A 23792-nucleotide genomic window follows, 5' to 3' on the forward strand; every position below is an offset into this window, starting at 1 on the left:
ACATTATTTCTTCCCAAGTTACTGTAGCAAGAATAAGTCTGAGTATCCCCTCTTACAATAAAAGCGAGAGTAGAAATATAAAATGTTTGTGACTCAACCGTGAAAGCTATTTTCGAGAGTTCAGATGGCTTTAAGATGCAGAACTGACGTGGTTAATTTGAACATGAGAGGCTATTTCAATTGCCAGATTTTATTACTACTGGCTCATCAAACTGTCACCCATATATTTCCTAAACACAATCAAAACCAGTTTGGCTTAATGAAAATAGACAATGCTATGTCTTTGCTTCTGCTCAAAGTTCGAGTAACAACATCAATGAGACTGGCTGAAATGTCACATGCATACTTTATCTTTTTTCCTACCATTTTCCTTCAGATTCAGTCACAGCTGCAAAGAATCCCAATGACAGGCAAAGATGAGCTAGCCCTCCCAGAGCACCAGGCTATTATGTACCATTACAGTACATCATGTGGTGGCATGTCATACCCACACACATGAAATAATAATGGGCTCACAGATGCAAAAGTCATTTCATTTCCGTTTATTGTTCTTGGAAGCCAAAATAACAACAGCAAAGACATAGATTACTAGATTTTTTTTTTTTTTGGGAGAATGTGATGTGGTCTGGGATGGGGAGGAGAGGTGGTATTAGCTTTGCTTTCATGGAAATAATTCCAACTCACATTGCAATCTGTATTAATGATACATATTGAGATCAGGATTACATCTCAGCACCCAAAGAATTTCTAAGGAGATGCTTTCCAATATAATAGTCTGGCCTGTGCTTTGTTGTTGTGATATTCTTGTGCTGTGTGGTTTTATTGTGCTGATCTGATGGTTTGTTTAAATCAAAAACTTCTTCTTTTGTCTTTTGGACACACACTGAAACAGACAATTAGGGCAAATTTGTAATAAAAAGATAGAGAACAGACTTTGTGGTTGGCATTTGGGAACTGGTCAGCAAACTACACTACTGGAGATATATACGAGCATGATGCTGTATTGGATGCTATTTATTTTCCTTTTAAGACAGCTTTAACACATGCCCCAGTAACACCTAATTAGAGAAAGGAGAATAATAAAGGATATACAAGACAACCTGTTTAACAATTTTCATTTAAAAAATGAAATTTCTAGGGTGATAATGACTACTTGATTTGATAATTGGCATTATTCATGAGGAGAGAGAGGGTTTTAGCAAGGGTCATGACATTTGTCTAGTTACAATGTGTGTCCTACCGATCTACAACAACATGAGAACATGCTGAATAAGGTAATTTGGAAGAGGTAGATTCTATTACTGGCTGTGCCCCTGGCTTGCTGTGTGACTTTAGGGAAGTGTGCTTTCTCTGTGCCTCAGTTTCCCATCTGTAACATGGAGGTAGTAACACTTATCTTCCTTTGTAAAGTGCTTTGTGACCTAGGGATGAAAATCCTATTTGAGATCAATGTATATCTATCTATCTATCTATCCATCCAGATAGATATATGGATATAGATATAGATATATATCTTTCATGCAAGGCTTTCTAGATATCTTAAAAAATTGAACTAATTATGCTTCACAACATATCCTGTGAAGTAGATCCTAATGCTAAGCATTATACCTGGTTTACAGATGGGACAATGAGCCACAGAGACGCACCTCAGGAAAGTACATAAGTATTTTCTTAAATGCAGTCCTGAATAGCTGCTTTCCAGAATTGTGGCCATAGAAATTAGCCAAATTGCCCCGGTCACACAGCAAATCAGTAGCAGTCCTGACTGCCAGACCCCTACCCTAACCACTAGACCACACAGTCTCTGCTGTTTAAAATTAATTTCTTATAAAATAGGCAAAAACAAAGCCAGTACAATATCTGATCATGATGATGCCACTTACAGACAGCAGACTCCCTATGCCCTCTTTATTTTCCAGTTATTGTTCTTATCTCAACAGGAAAAGACTCGTAGCCATCCCTTGATGTATTGGAAACACAAAAACCAATAACACACAATATTAAAACAGACAAGTTAACACTGGCCCAATGCTACTTATGTTTCTACTGAGTGAAAACAACTCGTGCTGGCAGTGATTCATCCAATATTGTTAAAACAATAATTCATCCTACTCCTCCCCTGCCCCCACTACAGTTCCTGTGGCACTATAAAATAGCCACAGTGTGTAATTACCCTAAACTCTGTGAGGGCATGTAACTTTTCTCCACTCTTGTTCTGCACGTCCCATTGCACTTTCCTGTAATTTATATTGTGCTTCTTCTTTTATCTATCTGGGATACAACATCTCTTGTTTTATGGAAAGTGTACGTAATATTTCCTAGAAAATTACCACCTTCAAATTAACACATAGAGTCAGGTCCCCAACTGGTGTAAACACCACTGAATTCAATTTAAAGCAGCTGAGAATCTGATCCATAGAGTGGTATGGACATAATCCTAGACCCCTTCATAGTTCCCTCTCAGAAGGTAGTAACAAAAATATTGAGTTATGAACCAATTAATAGAGAATAATGACTGTAGCATGCTTAGTTATCCACAGTGATACGAAAGAAAATATCAAAGACTAGAACATAACAGCAATAAGTAATCTATGATGTGCAGCACTTGGTTGTGGGAAGATGCCTCAAATGCATTGTTCAGACAAGTATCTTCAAGCCACCTAAGATGTATAGGAAGAACCATGTTGAACAATCCCAGTAGATACTCCGGAGCATGACTTTGTTTTATTTTATGGTTATGTGATGGTTTTGTTTGTGTATTTGTTTGTTTAGGGGGGTTCTTTTGGAATAATGATAATGCAGATCTTTGCACTGTAAAATACTACTTGTTATAAGTCCATGGCCACCTAGAACCTCATCTTCGTCAGTAGACTGAGCACCTGGACCTCTCACTGAGTTCAAGAGGATTTTTGGACTTTCAGCACTTCTGGCAATCAGACCATATGGCCATTTGGAAATTCATTGTGACAGCAGGGATGTAACTCAGGTGGGCTTTGTGACAAGTATTGCAACCTCCTGCAATATCTTTATATTGTCCCTTTAGGACAGGGATTGCATGCAACTCCTGTCGGGAGGGTTATTACAGCTCCCCAAGAACAAAAGACAGTGTGTGTGTGTGTGTGTATGTATGTATGTGGTGGGGGGGGGCAGAAAAGGGGGCTTGAAGGTGTAAACATCACCAGAGAGGTACTACCCCTTAGGGAGTCTTGTGTATACTGGTTCAAACTGGGTTTTCCAGAGACCAACAGACAAAGAAAAGGGTTTTGATTTTTAAAAAAGTCTGCATTTAAATATCCTTGGGGCCTTCTTTCTGAGCCAGGAAACGGACAGGACCTTCTGTCCAAGCTAGGCCCCAACCCTTATGGAAGGGTTGGAAAAACTTTGGGCCCTGTAGGACTGATGGGTGACCTCTGGTAAGTTTTTAGCATACATATAGGAATGTTTATAGCTTTCTGTGTGTTTTCTCTGTATTTTGTTTTTATCTTGAGAATAAACATGCTTGCTTAGAAGAGTTGTGGAGTAACTGGTAAGTGCTGGTAAAAACATGGCCATTGTCCTCTGAGAGAAAGCAATGCACAGGGGCTGGCCTTTAGGCAACATGGGGATATCACAATTTATGTCAGGGGGCTGTGCAGCTTTAAAACCCCTGGTGAGAAGGCAGTGGGACAGGAATCTCTGCCCTGCGATAGGTCATGGCTGGAGAACTGACACCTGACTGGGCACTCCTGGAATGGATCATGGAGGCAGTATACAGGTGCAATGACCCTGAAACTGTGACAGGCTTTTTGGGTGGGATTTTCAGTGTACTTCCCATATCTGGATTAGACCAGGTCCAGGAAACACAGAGGTGCACAAAGATGAAAAAACAACTTAATCTCTTCTGAACTTCCAAGGAGGTTTTGGCTTGGTTTGAGTATGGGGTGTATGATTCTTATTTTATCAAAACCAGTTTGCCCATCCCTATATTCAGCTGCTTTTCAACAAAGCCCTTTAGCCTAGCTTCTCTACTCATTTGCTGTCTCTAAAGTTACTAGCAACAAAAACCCTAAGACTTGAACCAAGTGCCTCCTGGGATGAATTGGGTATAGACACAGGTGAGCAGCATGCCCTGTACCAGTCACACATGAAGTATCTCCTGAGGCGTACATGCAGCCATGTATCTGGTAGTGTGAAAGACTTCTAGGTTCAAATGTAGGGGGGAATGAACGTGTAAATGTTTGGATCCAAATTAACATAACCTATGGAGACCCCTTAAGCACTCCTAATTACCTTCCACTGAACACACTCCATACCTCTACTGGTTGTTGTCTCCTGAAGGAAAGTCAGAAGCTTACTGTCATCTCTATTAATTTCAGGGGGTAACCTCAATACCCTCCTTTTTTCTATTCAGGAATGGCTTGGTGCACTCCCCTATGTTTCTCTAGTAGCAAGACCCAGAAACTTGCTGTTGTGTTCCACTGTAACTGTTTTTTTAAGCCTCATAGCACTCTGAGTAGGGCTGGTTGAAAATTTTCCATCAATACTTTTTTCCAGTTAAATATTGTTGTAGGTTTTTGTTTTTTTCCCCCCCAACTAAACAAAATATTTTGTGGAAAGTGCCTGCTTTTCTGAAAAGAAAAAAAAAAATTTTCTGTGTGGAAAAACTGAAAACCCAAAACCCAAAACTTTTTGGCCAAATACTTTCAGATTGCTTTTCCAGTGGAAAGTTGAAATGTTCCACTGAAAATTTCAGCAAAAATGGATTTTTTTCGTTTTTGTCAACATTGTCTGTGGGGGAAAAAAAATTCTAACCAGCTGCACCTCTACAGTCGAGATGATGGATTATTAGGAAATCCCCACTTTTGTGACCTGAAGGGAGGTAAATAAGTCTACTCGCTAGCATTCTAAAGGAAGTAAGGAAAATTGGGCAGATCAGCTATCAAGATGGATATCTTTGAAGGAATGTAATGAACCCTACCTATAGTCTCAAAGTGTCATGTTTATAAACAACGTTCTTTGAAAGCTCAAGATGAGCCTAACTTTGAGAGCTTAAAAGTGAGTCTGAACATCCCCACAGTTCAAGAGTTTTGATCAAGGTCCAGCTGCAATGTCGAGGACCAGATCTGAAGTTCTACAACGGTTTGGGATTACTTTTGATCCCCTCTGTAACATAAACTACTTGGTCCTTTGGGGGAAAGAGCAAAAAGGATGGATGATGGACGCTGCCATCTGGGCCTCAATAGGAAAGCGTGTCTGAAACACAGGACCTTCCTCCCTTGGTCTTGTGCAAAATTCAATGGGAATTCTCCAGAGTGCTTCAGACCATTCCTTTGGTGCTCACCTTATGTTTTCTTTGCTCCCCTTTTGGCATGCCTAGCATGGCAATACTCCTAAAAGCTCTGCCATATAGGTCTAGAAGAAGGCTTGGAAGGATTAGATTTTTATTGGTAAAACTGCTGATTTCACTGTACACACACAAGCCCATGAAAAAATATGTCCATCCATCATAACTGAAATGTACAGAAGGGCAAGGCAAGAAAAATGCTGCCAAAGAACTAACTGGAGTTTGATTTAAGGATGTTTGCTTTGTGTATTTTGACATGCAATGTTAGCAATTTGTGCTTTAATGGTTTGTAATGGGATTTCCAGACTCCCACACTAAGGCTAAGGGAGGTGTGGAGCAATACTGGCTCAAGAAGGCCCCATCCCTCAGCAGCTCCAAAGGGAGAGACTGCTTAGGAGGAGATTCAGACAGGTGAGCAGGGAGAGAGTGAAGGAGAGGCTGTCTGCAAGCAGGAAGCCAGGAAAGCGAGATCTATGGGGGATAAGACCCAACTGGGATGTCAAGGGCCGGCTTCCCTTTTCTCCTCCCTTCCCCCCATCCCTGACAAAGGGGAACAAGTGGACACTGGAAAGTGAACTAAACTGACTGAACTATTGAGACTGTGGGGGCAACCTCTGCTGAGAGGGAAACTGAGCACCTTGAATTGAAGAGAGAACAGTGGGAGGAAGGAGGTGGTCCAGGGGAGGCTGGTCTGTTGTACCAGCCACAGGGGATTTTGACTGTCCTCACCCCTTTCCCCTTCGACAATGGGCCAGGACCCAGTAGAGAAGGAGGGCCTGGGTTTCTCGAGCCTTGCTCTCCCTCCTCTGCCCAACCAGGGGAACCCAGTAGTGGATGGGATACTTTAACTCGACCTCCAGATTGCCTGGAAAGGCCATCCCAAGATACCGAGAGCCTGTTGAGCCGAGGCCTGCCCAGTAGGCCTGCTGGCTCCTAGTGAACCCTGTTATATACTTACAAAGCTTTATCTTTTTGAATCTCAATATCTATTGTCAATACGTTCCCTGACCTCCCCCCGCACTCCGATAATTTCCCTCAGCTGTGAAAATGGAAATAGATACACGTTTTGAAAACGTTTCAAACCCATTATTTGGCATAATTGTGAAAAAATTAAATAGATAAAAATAGAAAAAAAATGCTTAAAAATACACTTCAATATTACCTGGCAAAATTATAGAGAACCAGAAATCAAATTCTGCCAAGCCTTTGTATAAGCACACAGGCTTTCCCCATAGTCCTCCAGCCTTACTTTCCCAATCTCTTTGATGCAGCAGAGAACTGAATATAGATGCAGATTCCTTTTGATCATTGATCAACTTTTTCGCTTTTCTTTCATGCTCAGAGTGAGGCAGACACATAAAACATGATCAGCTTAGGCATATTGTCTTACGGCTTTACAGCACCCTCTTGCATGCTCAGAGGAGGATCAGGTCCAAATTCATCGTTGGTCTAATTCCACTGAAGACAGTGCTGTTACAGAAAGGAGGCACTGGTCCAGAATTCTTACTGACAGCTCAGGCAAGTTTCCCGCAGATTTTTTTTTCTCTCTTCTTGGTGGATCTTGCTCGAGTGTGAAAAATGTCTCTTCTGCTCAGTTCTAGTAGCACGTCAGGTGCCTTGTATAAAACAAATATTTCCACACTTCCCACAGGAAGAAACTTTCCTCTTCTGACTTCCAGTCTGCACATGCAGCATATGGCATCTCCCCCCTGCAGCATTTCCCAAGTCATTTCCTCTGTCTTTGCGCAGAGTTCCCATTATAAAGACATTGAATTTCTTCACAGGGAATGGAGCAGGGGGCGCTGGGCTCGGGTGCGGGGTATGGGGAGAAGAACACAGTCTGATTTGTTCCTGAATGATAGAGAGATATCATTACTGGGTCCTAGATGATGATAATGAGTGAACATATTACCCTAATGGTGTATACTCATTGTTGCTGTGCTTCTGGGCCAATTGCCACTGCCAGTAAACCTTTGTTTCTTCCAGGAAACGAGGGTCTCAGGGCTGCAACTTGAAGTCTTGAGATCTCAGATGTGGAAAGCATTTCCTTTTGATTGGCTTGGACATTTTTAAGTATCGAGATAGATATCAAAACTAATACACGCACACAACAGAAAGAGAGGTTTACATTTAAGAATTTTAAAGTCTGGGCGCTGCTCTGTTAATTTAAAGAGTATTATCCATTGGCCAGGCCTAAAAAATACCTTTCTTTTTACTAACCCTCTCTCTTTCCCAGGCAAATGTGATGATTTCTATTGGGGGGACCTCTAAGCAAATGCTTCAATGCTGCTTCAACAAAGAAAAATCCATGCACGCTGCCTAGTACGCACAAGCAACCAACCCTACAATAACAAACCAGTGTGTATTTCATAGAGGAAGGGAACAATAAGAAATACTTTGAAAATAACAGCGGCAGCTTCCTCCTGGAGCAAGCTCAGCTTTTTCTACCTCATTAACAGGGTGGTTCCCTTTTAGATTACGAGAGAGCTTTTTTGTTTATGGATTAAGGACAAGACTCCAAAGGGCATTAAATCATGACATAAGTGGTTCCACATTCAAGAGTCAAATGAGGTAGCGCAAAGACCACACTCACACCTATGAGCCTGGCCTTACAAAAAACAACCCAACGGCAGCAACAACGACAACCAAAACACATTCTGACACCTGTGCAACTAAACACATCTTAAAACTGACTGTTGCTTCTGTGTAGCAAGGAGTCCTGTGGCTGGGGACTATATTTACAGTCATTTCACAAATTAATCTTCTTCCACTACTGCTGAAGATGACTCAAGATCTCAGGACAATGAGATAAGAAATGGAAAGAAAAAAGGGTTGACTGCTGGATGGTGTGGCCTAGTAGTTGGAGGCTGTGTGGGCTAATTGATTGAGTGTGAGCTGAGAATAATCTTGAACATCTAAATTCTTCCTCTGGCTTTTCTGCTGGCTTGCTGTGTGACCTTGATCATGCCATGTAATGTCTGCCCCTCACTTTCTGTCATCTGTGAAATGGGGATAATAATACTTGTTTTCATTACTTACCACATGCAGCACTATATAAATGTCAAGTATTATTAGAATAGGTGAATGAGAATCAGATGAAGATGGCTTTTTCTAGTTCTGTCACTGCCTTCCTCTGCGATCACAAACAAATATGCCTCTATAACTCAGTTTACCTCCCTACCTCTTCGCATGTGTTATGGGGATTAACTAATTGCTTGTCAAACACTTTGGAATCCTGGAATAAAAGTGCCTAGTTCTTATACAGCTCTTTTCATCAGTAGCTCTCAAAGTGCTTTACAAGGGATCATTATCCCGATTGTACATTGGAGAAACTGAGTCACAGAGAGGTGACAGTTACTTGCCCAAGGTCAGCCACCAGAACCAGGTCCAGTGTTCTGTCCTGCAGGTCACACTACCTCCCCTTTATAAATGTGCAAGGTATTAGGCCCTGGATCCTTCATAAAATGACACACTGCAAGTTGCCCATTTGGTGAGTAGACCCATTAACAGTGCATAAAATTTAGCCCATGCATAAGTCTTTGCAGAAGCACGACTTTAGTTTGTATCCAACAGAAACATCAAATGTGTCTGTTTCCAGAAAAGAAATTCATTTCTCCAAATAGGAGTTCCTAAGGGGCGCAGGTTACATTCTGGCATCTGCCTAGATTATCACAATACAGCATGCCAAGCCATTTTAGTTATTTTGTTGCACACAGGCAACAAGCCAATATTTTCATCAATAATGAAAATTAATCAAAAAATTAGTGCATTTCTTGACCTAAAGAACATGAATTTTTAATTATAACAGAAATTCAGTTACATATGACTGAGGTGTTATTTTTTAAAACTAGAAGAGGCAATCCTGTATGGCAATCAATCAGTGATTTTTTTTTTTTTTTATGATTCACTCCCTGGATTCTTTGTCTCTTCTTAATAAAACCTTTTATTAAAGACTTTCAGGGCAGATTTTCATGTAATCAGTGCCTATAATTGGAGTCAGAGTTTCAGAAAACTCAGTATCCAACAGGCTCCCCATATATTGAGCTCTTTTATAAATTTGATCACAACTGTGGGTGCTGACTCAGCTCTCTTGAAAATTCTGCCCCCAAGGGTCTTTGATTAAACAAGAGACGGGTTGGTTGGTGTCTACCTTGGGGTAATATGTGCTTTTAAAGGAGAGTTTGCTGGTATCATTAGGAAATCAATTAAATTAACTAGCAGCAGGTAAGTGGAGAAACTGATTGGATCCTTGCAGAGGAGGTGGGGTCCCAGCTGAGCTTTATACAAGCATAGCTGAGTTTAAAAGCAAGAGGTATTGGGAAAAAGCAAAAGGGGAAAAAGCAGTTTGTAATAGAGGATGGTAGATATGAAAAGGAGAAGCTGTTGGGTTAGAGTAGCATGTGGGGTTTGATTTGTAAGTCAATATTTCTCCAATAGTTTAGCCTTAGCACATGGGTGGTTTTAAAAATGCCTCTGGGTAATGAGAGGAAGGTCTGAGTTTGGGGACAAAAAGTTTCCCCTGCTTACTGAGGTGTGTGGCTTCCTAGTCACAAAGCTAGGCTTGCTGCAGCCAAGCCTTCCTTTGCTATATCCCCTCTGAGGATAAAGAAAACCCGAAAGTAGGAGATCAAGGAACCCTTCAAAGTCAGTCAGTCAAAAGCAGGAGGTGGTAGAAATCTGTCACGTTTTCCAGCCGGTATCCCAGTCTAGAGATGTTTGGATGAGCAGAGGGTGGAACCTGCTTGGATTAACCCATAGCTAGTTCTTCCATTTTTATTTTAAAGGACAAATCGAACTAGATCCCTCCCCTGCATCAAAAGGAGATAAATTATCATGTTTTCCTTGTGTGGCTCATTTGATTACCTTAATGGTACTTGAGGTATAACCCTCCTTCTGACCTTGCTCCTAAGTCTCTCTGAAATGGCTCCTGGAGGCTACTGTGAGACAGTGAGCTGGGAGGTATTGATGTAGCTGCAAACCTCCCTATTCTACATAGTCCCAAATCTCCTGACTGAAGCAGTATCTCAAGTGCTCAGCCCACCAATTACAAAACACATTCTTCTTTACAGTTTAGGCTTGAGGGTTCCGTGGATTATGCTTTCACACACAAATATCTTCCTTTGGAGAGGGATGAAAGCCAAGCTTTAATTTGGCTCATATAGATTAAACCAGCTGCTGCTAGAGTTCCTTTAATACTGACAGGTGTTTGCACAAGATATAGAAGCAATACATTCAGTAGCCTATCTAGGACTACTGTAAATCTTACTATCATAATATACTTCTTTCAGTCATGATAGAGATCAGACAAACCCCTCTTAGTATGTTTGATCTCTCTGTCAGGGCTGGCATATAAACCTGCCTCGGAAGCTATTTCCTTATAGTGAGTTCCCCACTGCTTTTCATGCCATGGTTGGTTGGAGACAGTGGCTGTTCTCTTGTCCATTGGATGAACATGTGCAAACCTATCTGCTGGTACTTCACAAACTATCTGTAATGATGTGGGTGGTTAAAACAGACATTATTTCCCCTGTCCCACTTATCAGGAGCCACGAATTAGGTCTTCCTCTGTCCATTAGTTTAATAGGAAAATGGCCCTTCTTTCCTGGGCACAATAGGCCTTGTTAGTGACAATGGCCCAGTTTAACCCATGATGTCATTGAATTGGCTTCAAAGTAATTCCACAAGGGATGAGTCTGACCCCCATTATATTCCTGACTGGACACAGAAACACATTCATATCAGCTACCCTATGATCCTTTTCCTTACTCACGTCAAGACTTACTGTAGCATTCAAGAAACACCAAATCTATCACATACACCGTTCTCAATGACCGGTATCTACTGAGAAACAATATCACCTGCCACGTGTCAGAGCCTGCACTGAAAAGTGTGCTCATAAATGCTGCAATAATCGAATGCACTGGGATCCACTATAATATTTAATGTGTCCCTGAAAATGAGAATATTGATTATAAAATGGAAACTATACAGAACCTTCCCCCTTTGTTTCAGAAGCATGTATTTAATAATTATAATGGTCTGTACTTCTCCAGTGTCTCTCCTCTGACTGCAAAATGCTTTGCAAACATTAATGAACTACTTTCACAGTGTTCTGTGCGGTATGGAACTGCTAGTATTCCCATTTTCCTTATTGAGAAACGGAGACACAGAGAGAATAAGCAATTTGCCCAAGATCATGCAACAAGTCAGTGGTAGTCAGGAATAAGAACCCCAGATCTCCTAATAGTTCTCCCTGACCTAACTGTCTCAGGAACACACCTACACATATAATGACGCTTCCAGACTTGTGTGCAGACATATCGTATCTTGAAAAGTACAAGAAGTATTTATCTTAACGATATGGGTTTGATTTATTACTCATGGCTTTTGGAACATGTAGTATAAACAGGACAGCGTGTTAGTTTATCTAAGTGGTTGCATATGTATAATTTAATAAGGCACAGTTGGGAGCAGTTTGTTCTTGCAGTTAGTATTCCACCTCAGTGACGTTTGAGCAGTGCCTGTGAAGGAACTTCAGTAGAGTAGCTACTGAAAAATTAATGTGTTTTTGATGGAGGTTTTCTGCTTAAAGAGCCCGATACACATTGGAAGAATGTGTCTCTGCATTCATTTTTCCTACTATTCTTTTCCTTAAAAATGCTGTAATTGTATTATATATCCGTCTTCCAAATAAGCAAAGTGCACAGAGAGAAAGAGGCAGGTGCTATTGCCATACATACTTACTACTTAGCAGCCTTAGCCCTTTGACTGCTGGTTTTCTGATCCATTCAGAATGTTGCTCTTCTATCCATTTAAACATAATCCCATCTTGAAGGACCTCCACTTCACCTACCTCATAGAATATCAGGGTTGGAAGGGACCTCAGGAGGTCATCTAGTCCAACCCCCTGCTCATATCTCACTATGCTCCTTGACATTAACTCTCTCTGTACCTCCCAATGCCTACGTTTGCATCCTCTGCTCAATCAGCTCTGGCTTCTGGTAGGTTCAGCTCAGCCCCCGTCGTCTGTCAGAGAGCAATACCTTTCCTGTCACCATGCCAGCTTTCTGGAACAATTTGTCCACCTCCTTTACTAAAACGCATTTCAGCACTCACCTCTTCTATCTGTTTCCCCACACCTATACTGCTACCAAACTTTCAAACTTCTCCTTGTCTACTGTGCTCAGAGACTATAAAAATGTCTTCTTGTAAACTTCCCAGAGCTGAAAATTCTGGCCAACAATTTCAAATCTCAGCGCCTTCAACTGATGTTTAGACACCTAAATAAAAGTTTGGCTGATTTATCAGAAGAACTAAGGGTTACGCTCCCAGGCCAGGGCGACGTTTAAAACTTTTTTGTTAAGCTTTTGCCATAATAACCCCTCCCCAAACACACACGTCCACCTTGTGCAACCCCTACTGCTGGAGACATCTGGTAACATCAACCCCTTCTGACCACACCTTGCTCACCGGATCCCTTTGACCTTTTCATCATGCTTCTTCCAAACCTTAAAGGGACATGGTGCAGAATAAATGTAGTCTGGGTAGTCCATCCAGTTCTTACACCCAAAAGAAAATGCAGTTATATATTAAGATACCCAGTATTGTAATTTATAAGTGTTACATGAGCAGTCAGAAAATGCACTGAAACCAATGAGAGCTGTACGGGCTCCACCCCTTTGAAAATTTAGGCCGCCTCTACTTTGGTGTATTTAGAGGCCTATCTTTTAGATTCTCAGAAATTGGAACTTCTGTGGGGTGTGAGTTATTTACATGAATGACTTTGTCACCACATTAATTTATCCCATTCCTTTGATCTCAATGACTGTTGGGAGTGCAGAAACAGATACATTCTGTCTAGACATATCTAGGATGCATGTCAGCAGTTTTTAAGATTAAAACCCCAAAAGCAGCGGTTGTCCAGGAGGAATGCAATGCATTCTGGGTAATACAGACTTGGCTGACTCTCAGGATGCCAACGAAAATATTAAATTGTCATTCAAGGGACAAAACGAGTAACAGCAGACTCAAACAGAGGGAAGGATGCTAAGAGAGATGCAGATGAAACACTCTCACACAGAAAGTTTGGGCTGATGTGATAGAAACTGTAAGCACAAAGTTATGAGGAGCGGTGGACCTTTCAGCAAGCTGATCAGGAAATGTATGCGCTAATGAGGAAGGCCTGTGAGAGTAAGAATGCTGATAACCAGAGATTTGAATAACTCTGGCACTTTGATCCGTGCCGGAGTAATTCAAATCTCTGGTGTATCAGTTATTCTTGTAGCTACTAAGAAAGTGGAACAAGGTTAGCTTAGTATGCAGCATGCAGTACAAATAGCCAACCATTCTTCCAACAGAGGCCATTTTGGAAGTGTTACTTGATTTGAGATTCTAGTTATAGGTTTAAAACTGATAAAACCTGTCTAATCCCTCTCTGAAGCCAAGCAATGAGGATGGATTTTTTTTATCAGCTACCAGACCACTTGGTAACAGTCTTAATTAGCAGGTGTTTTGCAGTGTTAAGAATTGTTTGTGTAGGGTGTGACAGGGTCAGGCCAGATGGCTACAGGAGAGTGATCCTGTTGGGATCTGGGAAGTGGGCGGGCGAAGCCTGTCCACTGCTAAAGGATCCCCCTCCCCCAGCCTAAGAGAGGGATCCACATGACCTGGATACCAAATAAATCCGGGGGACAACTAATGAAATAACAGGGACAGGAGTGTGGTCAAAGGGTCAAACGAAGGGAACCAGACGGGGACACCAAACAGAGAACTCTGGACAGCGCCCACTGCTCCTCAAAGGCGTCAAGGGAGTCAGTGGATGCCTCCCAGAGGAACTCTGCCCGGATACGTGAACGGACCGAGGATCAGAAATAGGCTCCACAGTCACAGGAGACTCCATTGGCCAACCTCCTCACTCTGGTTTTATAGATGGCTGTTTTAGCTAGGGCCAGGAGGAGGTTGACCAGGAGATCCCGCGACTTTGTGGGGCCACGGATAGGGAGTGCATAAATAAGAAGGTGAGGGGAAAAGTGCAACCAAAAACGTAATAAAATATTTGTGAGGAGCCGGAACAGGGGCTGCAGCCTGGCACACACCAGATATGTGTGTGCCAGGGTTTCCCTCATGCCGCAAGAGGGGCAGGTGTCTGGGATAGAGGTGAACCGCGCCAAGAACACACCCGTGCTCACGGCTCTGTGAAGGAGCCGCCAACTGATATCCCTGGCGGGCCTCGGGACTAAGGTGGAATAGAGGCTGGCCCAACGGGGCTCCGCACCCTGCAAAGGTGGCAGGAGGTCCTGCCATTTTGTATCAGGGCAGGACACGAGGGTGAGGGCGTGAAGGGTGTGGAGCACGAGCGTGTATAGATGTTTCCTTGGTGCGGTTTGGAAGTAGACCAGCTGCATCTTGTGCAGCCAGCTCATGGTGAAGGGCTGAGGGGGTCGGTTGGGTTCACGGGGCAGAGTCCCAATTAAAAGGTCCGGCGGGACTGGGGTAGAGAGTGGGCGGGGTGCGCCCTCATGCAGGACCCGGTTGAGATAAACCCGAGCGGCGGGGGTCAAAGCAGCCTTCACCTCCTGAAGTACGCGCCGGGGAGTACGAGGTCTGGAGAGCCCCATGCGCTGAGCAAGCGTCAGGGGATCCAACCAGTCTCCCCGGTCGTAGTCCAGGAGGTCTCCGACTCTTGTGACTTCTGCCAGGACCAACCTCTGGTGCACAAAGCGGGACTCCGCCACCTGCACGTGGAGCTGGGGGTTGTGTAGCAAGGGCTCTGCGAGGAGATCTGCCCCCTTGGTGGCTGCCACGGACCTGGTCATTGAAAACAGTTTCCAGGTCTGGAGGAGGTCCTGGTAGAAGACCGGCAGCCCGGAGAGGTCTCGCAGAAGACCTCTCAGATGGAGATAAAGGAGCTGCCGGTTGTATCGGAGCCCTTGGAAACGGTGCAGGAAGGCGTGCGCCAGTATGCTCCACGCTGGACTACCTGCACCATAAAGGAGCCTCTGCAGGGCCTGGAGGTGGAAGACATGGACCCGAGTGTGCAGACATTTCAGGCCCTGCCCTCCCTCCTCCAGGGGTAGATGGAGAACCTCTGCAGGGACCCAGTGCAGTCCTGACCAAAAGAACTCCAGAATCGATGTCTGGAGGTTGGTCAGGAAACCCGGGGCTGGGACCAGGGTGTTGAGCCGGTACCAGAGCATGGACAGGACTAGTTGATTAAGCACCAGCGCTCTCCCTCGAAGGGAGAGGCACCAGAGTAGTCCTGTCCATTTCCGGAGCTGCTCTATCACCCCGCCCTCTAAATTTTGCCAGTTCTCCGGCAGAGAGGGATGTGTGGCAGAATGGTAAATGCCAACCTAGAGCAGCGGACCCACGCTCCACCGGATGGCCTGAAGCGCTGGTGGGAGGGAGCTCACCTGCCAGCCGTCCCTGACCACCAGGCCAGAGCTGGAGAGTGATAGAAGGCAGATATATTAGCCCCAGGTTAAGTAGGTCCCTTTTCCCTGAGTAAGGTAACAGGGAAGGTTCCAGAACAATCAGGAACTTTCTGAAAACAATTAAGGCAGACAGGCTGATTAGAACACCTGCAGCCAATCAAGAAGCTGCTAAAATCAATTAAGACAGGCAGGCTAATCAGGGCACCTGATTTAAAAACAGCAAAGAGTCCTGTGGCACCTTATAGACTAACAGACGTATTGGCGCATAAGCTTTCGTGGAAGGAGCTCACTTCAGTTTGTGGTGTGCGTGCGAGGAGCTGGGAGCAAGAGGTGCAAGAAGCTGAGAGTGAGAAGGCGTACTACTGGAAGACGTGAGGAGTACAAGTGTTATTAGACTTCAGGAGGAAGGTCCTGCGGTGAGAATAAAGAAGGTGTTGGGAGGAGGCCATGGGGAAGTAGCCCAGGGAGTTGTAGCTGTCACACAGCTGTTACAGGAGCCACTGTAGACAGCTGCAATCCACAGGGCCCTAGGCTGGAACCCGGAGTAGAGGGCGGGCCCGGGTTCCCCCCATCCCTCCATTCCCCCAACTCCCTACTTGATACTGGAGGAGTTGACCTGGACTGCGGGTTCCACCAGAGGGGAAGGTCTCTGGCCTGTTCCCCAATCCAATAGGTGGATCAGCAGAGACTGCGGGGATTGTTCTTCTTCCTTTTCCCCATGCTGGCCAGTGATGAGGCTAACTGAGTGAACGGCAGATTTGAGTCACAAAAGTGGCCAAACTGCGGGCTGCCGTGAACCTCTGAGGCGAGCAAATCCACCAATCAGCACAGGACCCACCAAGGCAGAGGAGGAACTTTGTCACAAGGGTTGAAGTGGACTGTAACCATCTTTCCCCATGCTGGCAGCACAGAGTGGGGTTTTGGAAAGGATCACTCTTACATATCATTGAAAGGAATCCATTTTTATAAACACTTGAAGGGAGTGCCCATGTGAGCATAGTAACCCACAGAGGTAAGTGCTGGCAGAATTGGACCCTTTGCATGCAGAGTAAGTGAGGGAGTGAACCTAGCATACACAGGGAGTGATAACTAGGACACACAAAGTTGCACACATATACATTTGTATAACTGTACAAACACACTAGCTCAGGAGGGGATAGTGGAAGACAGGGGTGTATATGGTGTGGTTACACCCCCAAAAATGGCACTGAGACCTGCATCCCCAATAACCCCAGTTACTCTTGTCCAGAAATTCTTCTGGGTAACAAAGACGTGATACCATCTCCGGACTCAAGCATTTCCCTAACAAGCATAGTGTATCCTACCAGTTTTCCATTGCTTTGGAAACCCTTCATGGCATGAGTCAAAATTACGGCTTTGTACAGGCTTTCTGCACAGGGGTGAATGTCACCCAATGAGCACTACACGTTAGCAAGAATTGGACATGATGCTTATTGAGCTACTTCTGTCAAAACAGCAATGCCAATAGAGTATGGCATGACTGCTTAGGCCACGTCTATACTACAGCAGCTACAGTGGCACTGATATGGTATGTAGACACTTCCTACATTGACGGAGAGGGTTTTTCCATCGAGGTAGGCAATCCTCCTCTCTGAGAGGCAATAGCTAGGTTGACAGAAGAATTCTACCTAGCTGCATCTACAGAAGAGGCTACAGCAACCTACCTACAGCAGAGGGAGTGAAATTTTTCACAGCTCTGAGTGATGTAGCTAGATCAGTCTAATTTTTAGCTGCAGACCAAGTCATAGACTGTCAGCTTTTGAGGGCAGGGACCATTTTTTTTGTTCTGTCTGTACAGCAGTTAATAGCTTCAAACCCAAAAAGACCCTTGGAGGGAAAAGCACTGACAACGATAATTGAAGTAGATAAAGATCTGGGAAGCATGCCAACATACTATTTTGATTTTTTCAAGAAATGAAGCACATCTAAAACATGTCAATGTTACCAAAATAAATAATGAGCACCATATAGCAAAGAAGTCTTTTGTCTAATGATGAAAAGTGTTTTAAATAACTGATCATAGGCCCAATTTAGATGGAAATTCTTAGCAAAATGGAGAATTGGAGATGACAGACCATACAAATTCCTTTGCCGTCTGTCTTTTAAAATCAATAGGGCAAAAAACCTATTTAGCTGAACAGCTGATCCACCAGGACAGAAGTGAGGAATAAGTAATATTGAAATGTTTGGTTTCAGAGTAGCAGCTGTCTTAGTCTGTATTCGCATAAAGAACAGGAGTACTTGTGGCACCTTAGAGACTAACCAATTTATTTGAGCATAAGCTTTTGTGAGCTACAGCTCACTTCATTGGATTAATTCAGTGGAAAATACAGTGGGGAGATTTATAAACATAGAGAACATGAAACAATGGGTGTTACCATACACACTGTAAGGAGAGTGATCACTTAAGGTGAGCTGTTACCAGCAGGAGAGCGGTGGGGGGGAGGGGGGAACCTTTTGTAGTGATAATCAAGGTGGGCCATTTCCAGAAGTTGACAAGAACGTCTGAGGAACAGTGGGAGGTGGGGGTGGGGAATAAACACGGGGAAATAGTTTTACTTTGTCTAATGACCCATCCACTCCCAGTCTTTATTCAAGCCTAAGTTAATTGTATCCAGTTTGCAAATTAATTCCAACCCTTTGGGCTATTATTTTGCTCAAGAGGATAATGGCCATTTACCTCTCCCAGATGTTTCATAGGAGTTATTATTATTTATTGGTATTGCAGTCGTTCTTTGGAGCCCAAGTTATTGGCCCAGGACCCCATTGTGAGAGGTGCTGTGGAAACACAAAACAAAAAGACAGTCCCTGCCCCCAGACAGCTTATACTCTATATGACAAGAGCTAACAAATGGATACAGACTGACTGGGGGAGTACAAGTAAACAATGAGACAGTGGCAAAGAGTCCTGTGGCACCTTATAGACTAACAGACGTATTGGCGCATAAGCTTTCGTGGGTGAATACCCACTTCGTCGGATGCATGTAGTGGAAATTTCCAGAGGCAGGTATAAATATGCAAGCAAGAATCAGGCTAGGGATAACGAGATTAGTTCAATCTCAGTTCAATCAGGGAGGATAAGGCCCTCTGCTAGCAGTTGAGGTGTGGACACCAAGGGAGGAGAAACTGCTTTTGTCGTTGGCGAGCCAGTCACAGTCTTTGTTTAATCCTGAGCTGATGGTGACAAATTTGCAAATGAACTGAAGCTCAGCAGTTTCTCTTTGAAGTCTGGTCCTGACGTTTTTTGCTGCAGGATGGCTACCTTTACATCTGCTAGTGTGTGCCCAGGGAGGTTGAAGCGTTCTCCTACAGGTTTGTGTATATTGCCATTCCTAATATCTGATTTGTGTCCCTTTATCCTTTTACGTAGGGACTGTTCAGTTTGGCCGATGTACCTAGCAGAGGGGCATTGCTGGCACATGATGGCATAGATTACATTGGCGGACGTGCAGGTGAATGAACCGGTGATGGTGTGGCTGATCTGGTTAGGTCCTGTGATGGTGTCGCTGGTGTAGATCTGTGGGCAGAGTTGGCATCGAGGTTTATTGCATGAGACAGTATTGCTCAGAATTGACAGCCAGCAAGCTCTGCACACCACCAGCTTAGTGGATGTCAAGTTTTTGTCTAGGTACCACAGGAAAGGAGGGATTGGAAGGTGGATAATGAGGTAGCCATGCAGGTGGTGACAGGGAGCTTCTCTCAAGTGTGTGGAGGGCAGCATAAAAGGAAACCGTAGTGCCACCCCAACTTCGCTTACTGCAAGGCACTCACACTTTGGGTTAGTAGCGGGGGTGTTTTTAACATGCACAGTAGTGCTTGAAAGGAACTCTGGTCTTCTGACTAAGGAACCCAGACTGTGACTCAGCACATCTGCGTTCATTTTCTAGTTCTGCCATGGACTTCCTGTGTGACCTTGGGCAAGTCACTTAAACTCTCTGTGCTTCAATTCCTCATCAGTAAAATGGTAATAATAATGCTTCTTTTCTCCTACACTTGTCTGTCTCGATTATAAACCCTTCAGTGGAGAGACTGTCTCCAACTGTGGTTTGTACAGCTCCTAGCCCCATGATAGCCTTGATCTTGTTCAGGGTTGCCAGGTATTATTAATCTAAATAATCTAAATAATTAATCTAAATAATTAGATTTAGTTCTGAACTGGCTTCTGTGCACCTGATTCACCACCCGGTTAGACCAGTTTTGTGCCATGTAAATCCAAATGAAACACTGGTTTCCAGTGTTGCACTCTCAGCTTCTGGGATATTTCACTAGATACAGCCCTGAGGAAATCTCCTCACAAACAGCTCACTTGGGATTGCGTCAGAGACGGAGAGGCATTTTGGTTCAATTATTTATTTATTTTATTGCTGAAGTCAAGTGATTTTTTTTCCCCCTAGTAAGGTTTACTGCCCAAACCCCTCTTACAAATTGTTACAGTGAAGAGGCACTAATGCTATAGCATTCGTATGTCTTAAGTTCTAGAACGGTGAAGAACTGTGATGACTCTGTCAGCAGGTCCCTGGAGAGCACTTTGGTTGCCTTCCCAATTTAGCTGATGGCCCCTCTGTTAAAGAAACAAGAACATTCTGTACTCCCTTGAATGGACAGGGAGACATTCTTTTAAGAAACCATTTAAAGATTTCCCAACTTCCCCTCTGGATTTATTACTGAAAAAAGAAGATAATGCAATAGTGTCTTTAATGCGATTGTGTTGTGTTTGCTCTGGTGAAAGAACTCTGAAGTTATCAGGGCCATATAGAAGGGAAACAGGAGGAGATGAGGAGCTAAAGGAACTGCTGTAATGCCGGAAGTGGTTCTCTCAGCAATAACAGACCTCTGATAACTCCCACGTTTAGCAAAAACTAGCAATAATGTCTACGATTTATCATTTGGTTACTGGTTATGTCTGGCCTGGAGCAGGAAATATTCTTAGTTGCATTGCAGACCAACAGCAAAGGTTCAGAGAACAGACATCATTGTATAAATGGCCGCGACCTTGTGTTTACATGATCACATTTTGTCCGTTCAGTTGCGGGGGAAAGGGAGGGCTGTATATGACCACACAGGCTTCATGCAACAGGTTTCATGCAACCTACAAGAAATGATTAGGTTACTGCTGGTAATTGCAATCAGAAAAGAATAACTTCAGAATCACTTTGAAAAATCTGTATCCTACCAAAGAGCTAAAATTGCTTTGTATCAGATTTCAGAGTTAGGTAATTGGGGTTCTTTTTCTGGAGCAAATTTTCTACTTTAAAAGAAAAAAAACCCACCTCTGCTCCACCCTCCTCCTACAGTAGAATAACTAGAGGCTTTCGTGCAACAGCTCCCCGTGGCTCTCTGATCAGTAGTGCATCAAACCACTTGTTTGCAACAAACTTGTTTGCTCTAACAACAGTATATGCCATGCAAATAGCAATTGTGTCTTTTGCTCAAAGGCAGCTCCTGGATTCTGAAGGCATATTAGATAATGTGGAAAGAATATTTGTATACTAACTGTGCCAATGCCAGAAACATACCCAAGTATTTGCTGCACGTAAACAGGATTACATAGAAAACCAACACACTGATAGATGTCCTATCTGAATTGGAATCAGATGGTTTATTGGGAACTGCGAGCATTTTTGCTAGGTACCCTCAGCATAAGCTTTACATTTCTGGCAGTTAAAGATGAACCTATATATATATAGGTTGTATGTATTGTATGTATGTATAATGTTCGTATATACATACAACCATATATAGTTTTATATATACACACACATACAGAGAGGGAGAGAGAGCTACTTTTGGCTGAAAGTGCATATTCAATAAAATAATGATATGTGCAGGGGCCCAGTACAGCTGTGAGTGAATAGGGCTAAGTAGTGGTGTTTTTTGTTAAGAGACCCTGCCTCCTGTTCTAACAGTAATCTTTCCTCCATAAATATGGTTGCCCCTTTTAGCATGAGTGGCTGCCCATATTTGGGTCTTTACACGTTGTTTCCATTAGGAGGTGAAATTGCTGATGGGTATTTCTTTGGTGCAATCCTATTTACTTATAAAGCATGTACACAAAGTCCTGTTTTCCTAAACACAGTAGCAACGAACAACAGCAGAAAGTTTCCCGGTTCAGAAATCCAAGCCTGCTTTACAGCCAGTCCTGTGCCCCAGGGAGCTGTATTTCTCTCCCCTCAGGGTCACGCTATCAGTGCTTGTCCTGCTCCCTTCTGGCTTTTCTGGTTGCTTTCTTCCTCTCACGCTCTCACACACACACACGCGCGCACACTGGGAATATTACAGTGTGGACAGGGAACTGTGCAGCCTGGAAAAACCCTGGTCATGAAAGAGAGAGATGCAGGTCTCTGCATGGGAGAGTTGGCAGCTGAGGAGCAGGGAGCCAAGAATGAGTGCTCTCGAAGGACAATGGAGCGGGAATAAAGGTGCAGTTGCCCTGAACTTTTGACAGAATGTGGGTGAAGACAGATTCATAGACATTAAGGTCAGAAGGGACCATTATGATCATCTAGTCTGACCTCCTGCACAATGCAGGCCACTGAATCTTACCCACCCACTCCTGCAATAAACCTCTCACCTATGTGTGAGCTATTGAAGTCCTCAAATCATGGTTTAAAGACTTCAAGGTGCAGAGAATCCTCCAGCAAGTGACCCATGCCCCATGCTGCAGAGGAAGGCAAAAAAAACCCAGAGCCTCTTCCAATCTGCCCTGAAGGAAAAATCCTTCCTGACCCCAGATATGGCGATCAGCTGAACCCTGAGCATGTGGCCAAGATTCACCAGCCAGATACCCAGGAAAGAATTCTCTGTAGTAACTCAGGTCCCATCCCAGCTAACATTCCATCACAGGCCATTGGGCCTATTTACCATGAATAGTTAAAGATCAATTAATTGCCAAAATCATGTTATCCCATCATACCTTCTCCATAAACTTATCGAGTTTAATCTTGAAGCCAGATAGGTCTTTTGCCCCCACTGCTTCCCCTGGAAGGCTATTCCAGAACTTCACTCCTCTGATGGTTAGAAACCTTCATCTAATTTCAAGTCTAAACTTCCTGATGGCCAGTTTATATCCATTTGTTCTTGTGTCACATTGGTACTGAGCTTAAATAATTCCTCTCCCTCTCTGGTATTTATCCTTCTGATATATCTATAGAGAGCAATCATTATCTCCCCTCAGCCTTCTTTTGGTTAGGCTAAACAAGCCAAGCTCCTTGAGTCTCCTTTCATAAGACAGGTTTTCCATTTCTCAGATCATTCTAGTAGCCCTTCTCTGTACCTGTTCCAGTTTGAATTTATCCTTCTTAAACATGGGAGACCAGAACTGCACACACTATTCCAGATGAGGTCTCGGCAGTGCCTTGTATAACGGTACTAACATCTCCTTATCTCTACTGGAAATACCTCGCCTGATGCATCCCAAGACTGCATTTAGCTTTTTTCACGGCCATATCACATTGGCGGCTCATAGTCATCCTGTGATGAACCAACACTCCAAGGTCCTTCTCCTCCTCCATTACTTCTAATTGATGCGTCCCCAGCTTATAACTAAAATTCTTGTTATTAATCCCTAAATGCATGACCTTACACTTCTCACTATTAAATTTCATCCTATTACTATTACTCCAGTTTACAAGGTCATCCAGATCCATTAAGCTGTTTGAGTTTCGCGTCTACCTCAGATATGGTAATATCTACCTCCATATCCTCATTCCCATTTGTCATGCTACCATTATCCCTAAGCTCCTCATTAGCTTCATTAAAGACTGAGGCAAAGTATTTATATAGATATTGGGCCATGCCTAGATTATCCTTAACCTCCACTCCATCCTCAGTGTTTAGCAGTCCCACAGAAGCCTGTTTTGTAATGCCAATAAGGGCAGACGCATGCAAGAAGAAATAGCAGTGAAGCACTGAACTTTGAAATGGCCAGAACGCTAATCAATGCAGCCAACAGGTTACAAAGCCAGCTGGAAAATCGGTGCATTGGGAAAGAAGATGTTCAAGAATAACAGGAGGAT

Source organism: Lepidochelys kempii, chromosome 7 (assembly GCF_965140265.1).
Source record: "Lepidochelys kempii isolate rLepKem1 chromosome 7, rLepKem1.hap2, whole genome shotgun sequence".
Classification (NCBI taxonomy): domain Eukaryota; kingdom Metazoa; phylum Chordata; order Testudines; family Cheloniidae; genus Lepidochelys; species Lepidochelys kempii.